The sequence below is a fragment of the Erythranthe guttata genome, chromosome 11, assembly GCF_056151865.1.
Source record: "Erythranthe guttata isolate IM_541 chromosome 11, IM_541, whole genome shotgun sequence".
Classification (NCBI taxonomy): Eukaryota; Viridiplantae; Streptophyta; class Magnoliopsida; order Lamiales; family Phrymaceae; genus Erythranthe; species Erythranthe guttata.
Window position 1 is genome coordinate 15,429,237 of NC_142543.1, and position 7,261 is coordinate 15,436,497.

Here is a 7,261-nt window from a genome sequence, read left to right on the forward strand (position 1 = left end):
GCAAATAAGATTTTTTTTTTTTTAAATACATAAACCCCACATTTTTATTTAAGATCTTATAATGAGTAAAAATAGGAAATAAACTCGTTATCCAAACACACTAAATATTAATCTTAAAAGCATTGCATTTGAAATATTTGGATTGAGTGGTGGTGGGATTCGAACTCAGGATCTTTTCATTTGGTCTGACTCTGATACCATGTTGAATGACCATATCTTTATTTATAAAAGAAAGGTTTTGCCCCGAAACCCTAAACCCGTTTTTGTGAAATATTTGTAATACTAAGGGTACTTTCGTCTGTTTACTTTGGAAGTTGTTTTACTTTTTTTAGAGCAGTTTGTTTATACAGTATGACCGTCTTCTCTTGAGCCATTTGTTGTTTGCCATCTTCTTTGTTGCTTATAATCTGCACGCACACGTACGTTCAATATTTTCGGTATTCAACGTATATGTGAAAGTGCTTACCTGTGCATGTCTTTCGATTATCTGTGTGTGGAATTCCTCATTAGCATACCAGAATACTTTTCTCACCTACTTTTTCGATTTTTAGCAGATATATTTTGCATATTAGAGTTTGATTCTACTGGTTCGTGTATTTAGTTGTCTAATTTTTGGGTCTTGCTTCTGAGAGCAACTCCAAATGGAGTTATTAAATGAGTTATCAAATCTCTTAACTACCATTTGACTCCTAAAATTTAAAAATTTTGTTCTCCAAACGGGTTATTAAAATGGGTTTGTATTTTGGTATTTCTCCTCTTTGAATCTAAAAATACTTCCTGCAGATTGAGTTATCAAAAAAATAACCACCTAACCAACCATTCACAAATTGACATGTGGCAATTATATAAAAGAACTTCCAATTGATAATAAAATTTGATAACCAGGATTGGAGCAGATGAGTTTTAAATGTATTTTAAAATATTATCTTAAATATTAAATGAGCATTTAATAATTCATTTTTGATATTTACCATTGGATCGGAGTTGCTCTTAAGTTGCTGTAATCGGTGCCCATATTATGTGTGTTGTTTTTTTCATAATTTAACTTATGCCTTGCTGAAAATCACTATGAAATCCAATTTTGTGTCTATGGAATTGGTGTGATACTCCAATCTTTTATATCTGATCTTACTACACATTCTATTTAGTTAGCATTTATGTTTTTCATAAATATAAAAGGCTGACGCGAGAAAGAAGTTGATTAGCAGTTGCTATAGCATCATGGGTATAATTTAGTACTTATATCACATCATTCTGTTAGGAGATTAAATTTTGAGCGGATCAGCCGATATTTAATATAAATTGGATTCCACTAATTTTTTGACTTGTGGCACTCTTAAGTCTTAACTCTCTTAATAAATCACGCTGATTATAATTAGGGTTAGAGGGGATACGGGTTCTGCTGGGTTTTTTTTCTTTTTTTTCTTCCAATTATTAGAATCCTAATTATATTTTTATTTAAACTATCTACGTGTCAATCATCCTATGGCATCCGATTTTCCTATTAAAACAGGTCATCCGGTCTAAATTTGCACCCTTCTGTTAGATAAGATAGTTTCCTTTACACAAATCATGAGATTAAATTCTGAGCGGATTAGCCGATATTTAATATAGGGATTATTAGCAAGACCCCCTCATCTAGGAAATGTAGTTAAGCAAAACCCATTTTCCAAAAATAATTAGAGAAAACCCCCTTGGTTAGTATTCCACCAAGTATTATTTTTATAATTTCAAATCTACCCTTAATTGTCAATATACTATTTTCAAACCCTAATTTCTCTCTCATTTTTCCTCACCACCACCACTGCCTCTCCCCCGCCGTCCACCGCTACCGCCGCCAGATCCTCACCGACCACCACCGTCCCCTCGTCGTTCCACCACTCAACCTCACTTCGTTTTCGCCGCTCAAAACCCTCACAATCACGGTGGTCGATACCACCGCCGTGCCTGCACATGACGCCAACAAGTCGTACACGCTCGACATCCCCTCCACGGCCGGCGCCGGCGCCGCCGTTCTGACCGCAGAAACCCCATGGGGAACTATGCGGGGACTGTAGACGTTCTCGCAGCTAGTGTGCTTGAAGTCGTCGGTGGTGGCCTGCGGGTGGTGGTGTGCGGGTGGTGGTCTGCTCCGCCGCCGCCAAGGAGTTCTTCACTAAGAACAGGTAATTCATAAACAAATCTGGATATATGCTCTCATTTCTCTCTTCCTTACTGTAATTATCGCATTTAAATTTTCAGCCAAGGGGAAAAGAAAACTCCCACCAGGTCCGGCGGTGTGGTGACGATGGGGAGGCTGATTTTGAGTTTTTTTGTGGATCGGACGGAGGACGGCGCGTGTAGAGAATTTCGCGCAGGCTCAAACCTTAATCGACTATGTACATGTTCAATAGTCGATTAAGCTAATCGACTATGTTCTGGCAGTCGATTAAGGTTGATCGACTCCATTTTTTTTTTTTTTTTTTTTTTTTTATTGATTCCAAGTGTATAAATCAATTATAATGTTTGTATATTTTTTGTTTTTTGTAAAATATAGTTGATTTTGCATTTTTTTCGCAATTGTGATTTGTTATGTTTAGTAGCAGATTCTTAATCGACTATGTTTCATCATAGTCGATTAATATACCTAATATAGAAAAAAAAATTACAAATTAAAGATTTTCCTTAATCGACTATGAAGCATAGTCGATTAAGGCTAATCAACTATGCTTCATAGTCGATTAAGGAAACTAATACAGAAAAGAAGGGGAAAAAACACGGGAAAAAAAAACAAAAAAAAAATAAAAAAAAAAAATCGCTGAGCGCGTGACCCAGTGATGATGTGGCGGGCGGGGGCAAAGGTGGAAAACATAATGACTCAAAATGGGTGTGGCCTTTTCTCAAATGGACTGAAATATTTTGGACCTCTCTCCGTTAAAAAAAGTAATGAGGGGGTTTCCTCAAAGAGCCCCTTTAATATAAATCGGATTCCACTAATTTTTTGACATGTGGCACTCTCAAGTCTTATCTCTTAATAAATCACGCTATTATTATAATTAGGGTTAGAGCATTCTAAATCCTAATTATATTTTTATTTAAACTATCCACGTGTCAATCATCCTACGGCATCCGATTTTCGTATTAAAACAGATCATCCGATCTAAATTTGCACCCCACAAGTCATATTATGATTAGAAATTAGAATAAGAAAGCGTTTTTGTTTGGCCACCTCATGTTTACAATTTGGCGGCGGATATATGCAAGCCCATTTTTTTATTAATTCAAACCCACATAAAGGGGTTAATTAATTCAAGCCCCTAAATTAATTTAATTTTATTACATCAAGACCAAAGAGGACGAATATACCCTTATGCATAAATAATACCCAAATATAAACAAACCATATTTTTAATTTGTTCAAGACCAAAAAATCAAAAGAAAAAAAAAACACTCACGACTGCCGCACGACCGCTGCCAGACCGCCGGGACGCCGACCAGTGAAACTTCAACCGCGCCGGCGATGACCCACGACCCACCCACCCACCGCACCACCACCACACCACCACCACCAACAAATAAGTTCTTTTTACTAAACTTTTGTTCGTAAATCCGAAAACATTAATTGAGCATCGATTCTTGATAAATATGCGTGGATGAACATTAATCTATGCTTATTTCTTGTTGGGTTGCCATGCTTTAGCCGATTTTGAAGAAAAAAAATGGAGACTGAAATTGGTTTTTTTTTTGTCTTTTCGTTGGTTTCCCAAATCGATTTACCCAGACCGATTTTGCACACCATTCGCTGATGCTGGTCGATTTATTCTAAATAGTTGTTTCGATAGTTTATAAAATTAAACTTCAACGGGTGTATTTGTAATATTGTTGAACTACGAGCGGTATATATGTAATTAAAAATTTAAACCTGATAATAACGTATTTGACTCAATATTACATTATGGATAAAAATAGAATTTAAAAAAAAAAACGTAATTTTCCGAATATACTTCCATCTAAAACGGAAAATAAAGGAAACAATGCACATCTTCAAATTTTACGAAGAAGACGCACGAGTCACAACTGCAAAAACCACAACGTATCCACACTGAGCATTTTAATTTTATCGTACATCACCCCCGCTCAACCTTAAGTCGGATTATTTCAATTTACAACGAAAATAATTAATTTCATGTTTGTATCAACGAGACAATTAAATTAAACAACATAAACACTCGAATGCAATACCCGTTTCTTCAAATTCACAGCAATGTATAATAATATAATAGACGAAGCTAAGGCTTGGCCCTCGACGGTGTCCCCTTCACGACTGTGACCGGACAAGTTGCGTTTTGTACGACGTAGTTGCTCACACTTCCAAGTAACACCCTTGATTAATTTATATGCACTTATATTAGTCATATAATCAGAATACTAAATCAATCAATTGTTTATGTAATAAAATAAAATAAAAATGTTTGTTGTAAAATAAAATCAATAACTTTATTTTGAGAAAGTCAAGTTGGCCCCAACCCGGTTTTTTAAAGTTCGTTTACTCGATCTATTCAACTTCTTTTTATTTTACTTTATATTCTTAGGAGTTTCTAAAAACATGATATACTCCTGTCTTTGCTAATTAATATTTTAGATGGAATTTTTTAGGAATTTGATATTTTATAGGGTACTGATTGCAATTACCTCAAAATAAAATCGAGTCATAATTCATATTCAATCCCAAAAACACTAACCAAATTGTGTACAAATAGGATTGAGCACTAACTTTTATTATTCTAGGTTCAGATATTTTTTTCTCTTTCGTAAATACATTCACCACTGTAAGCATTATAAGCAAATGCAAACTAAATATTTATGACAAGATTACCCACTATTCTTTAAACTCAATTAGACTCTAATTGTAAACACTAATTTAATTCCAATTTCACCAATTTTGTCTTTCCTTTTTTTTTTTTTTTTTTTAATTTAGTTTTTATTGATTACTTTTTCATAATATATACTGACCAGCAATGAAAACAATAATTTGTTACTTTCAACACAATAGTATTATATCCAGCCTACTATTTCTAGTACAATAATGTCATTGTAGTTGACAGTAGCATTAATGTACTATTAATATTTACTAGTCAGAGAATCATCATACTAAATCGATTTATTAATAATTACTAGTCAGAGAATCATCATACTAAATCAATCAATTATATATAATTAGAAAAAATAAATAAATAAACAAAAGAAGAAGACATTTGTATAAAATAAACATCGATAGTAAAATTATAATTAATAAAAAATAGAATTTACCTTTTGATGGCACCTAAACCCCTGCTTCCTAAAACAAGTGAATCAAGCTTGAGCTGCTCCACAGCACCACACAACTTTTCCCTTGGATCCCCCCAATACACCTTAGCCACCACCTTCACCTGCACATATATACATATATATAATTTCCAATACACACACACACACACACACAAAAGTGTGTTTATTGCACACACACATACGTATATCATATAAAAAAAAAGGCAAATTACAGCCACCGATTAGTTAAGGTATAATTACGAAAAAAACACTCTTGTTTGTACAATTACAACCACTCATCAACTATGTCTTATCTTACACGCCCACCTTTACGATGCCAAATTTACCTAGGGGTGTTCATCTGGTCGGTAAACCGATCGAATCGAAACGAACGAACAAAAAAATTCGTAAACAGTATGAAAATTTTGACTTACCGCAATTTTAGTACAATTTTACCGAATGAACTCCCCTAAATTCGTCAAGTGGAGGATTTTTTTTCCGTAAGCTAATAGATAGTTGAGGGGTGATTGTAATTATACAAACATGAGGGATATTTTCATAATTTAACCTTACCTCTCAGGGGTGGTCGTAATTTGTTTTATAAAAAATACAATATTTAATCACACAAACATAAACAAACATATATACTCGTTTAGTTTTGGAGAGTGTGGTCCATATTGCTTTGATACATTCATTTCTCTGAATTCTTCCAAAGGTATCAACGCTGATATATCACCAAAAAAATATTAAAAACAATTAGTAGAAATTAGAATAAAATAATTAATAATTATAGTAATAATAATAATAAAATAATCATACGGGAGCCAGTGTCTGCAAAAAGCTGCTTATTTGTGGGATCAGCTTTTGGAGAAGCAACATGAATCATGATAATCTGATCACCATCTTCAACAAAATCATGGATTGCCCACTTTAAAGCTGATTTGCTTGTGGCTGAGTAATCCATTCCGACACCAACCAAACGCGCCTTTGCCATTTTTTCCTTTATTTTATTCTTCTTCTGAATAATTATTTTTGTCGATGATTTTTAGAAATAATAAATTTGAGAGATATATATATATTTAGTTTCAGAGGTGTCTCGAAGAAACTCGAAGAGAGTTGTGGTTTAAATACTTTGGCTTTTCAGAGGCAAAACAGCTTTGCTAAAATTCTAATGGAATTTTGGCACACAGGTTTGTTTTGTGTGACAATTATTCCGGTTTTATTTATTCTTTTAAAAAGAATACTCTTTAAGAAAAAAATAATAATTTACTTTTTAATAAAATTATAAATTGACTTTACTTGATAAGGACCTCTAAATATAGTTTACCAAATCGAAATTACTAGGGTATGTTTAGGGCTCGTTTGGTTACCGTTTCTACTAATTAAATATTAGGGGCTAGTATGTGTACCACGTTCAGTGACTAAATACTAGGAAGGCTGGGAATGCATTTGGTGGTCAGCGATTAAATATTCGAGTAGACCGAGACCGGTTGATGGAGAAGCTCACGCGACCCTACGTGAATGGGATTGGCTTCAAGTAATTACGGCACTCAAAGGAGGGGAACTTACGGAATCATCGTTTGGAGCCTTCCTCGAAGATTGTTGCTGAATTGCTAAGACTTTTGTTTCATGTAAGTTTAGTTTTGTTAAGCGTTCCGGAAACCTTTTAGCTCACCATGTAGCTTCTATGTCTGTTTCTTCTTGTAACGAGGGAGATATCCTCAAGGCCTTTTTGCTATTTGATTAATGAAATTGGTTTTTTACCTCAAGCAAAAAACACGTTCAGGTGACAAAAATCGCACTTTTTCAATTTCACTACTAAAATTAAAGTAGTGTTAAATGCTACTACTTCATTAAATTAGTAATACCCTTCCCTGAATTTAATAAGAGTGACTAAACAAATAAAAGATTAGTTTAGAACGATAAATATATTCTTAATTCATTACTGGAGCACTAATATTTAACTTTTGGAACA

The 7,261-nt window shown here is 33.9% G+C and overlaps 1 pseudogene across 1 annotated transcript; it reads right to left on the reverse strand.

Annotated features, from left to right (window-relative positions):
- Positions 1–4,050: 4,050 nt before the first annotated feature.
- LOC105953380 (universal stress protein PHOS34-like) lies at positions 4,051–6,289 on the reverse strand (annotated as a pseudogene). Its single transcript, XR_016034461.1, has 4 exons — positions 6,106–6,289; positions 5,935–6,010; positions 5,290–5,408; positions 4,051–4,362 (listed from the first exon to the last, which is right to left on the reverse strand). The product of XR_016034461.1 is annotated as a universal stress protein PHOS34-like (transcript).
- Between the last annotated feature and the right edge of the window lie 972 nt (positions 6,290–7,261).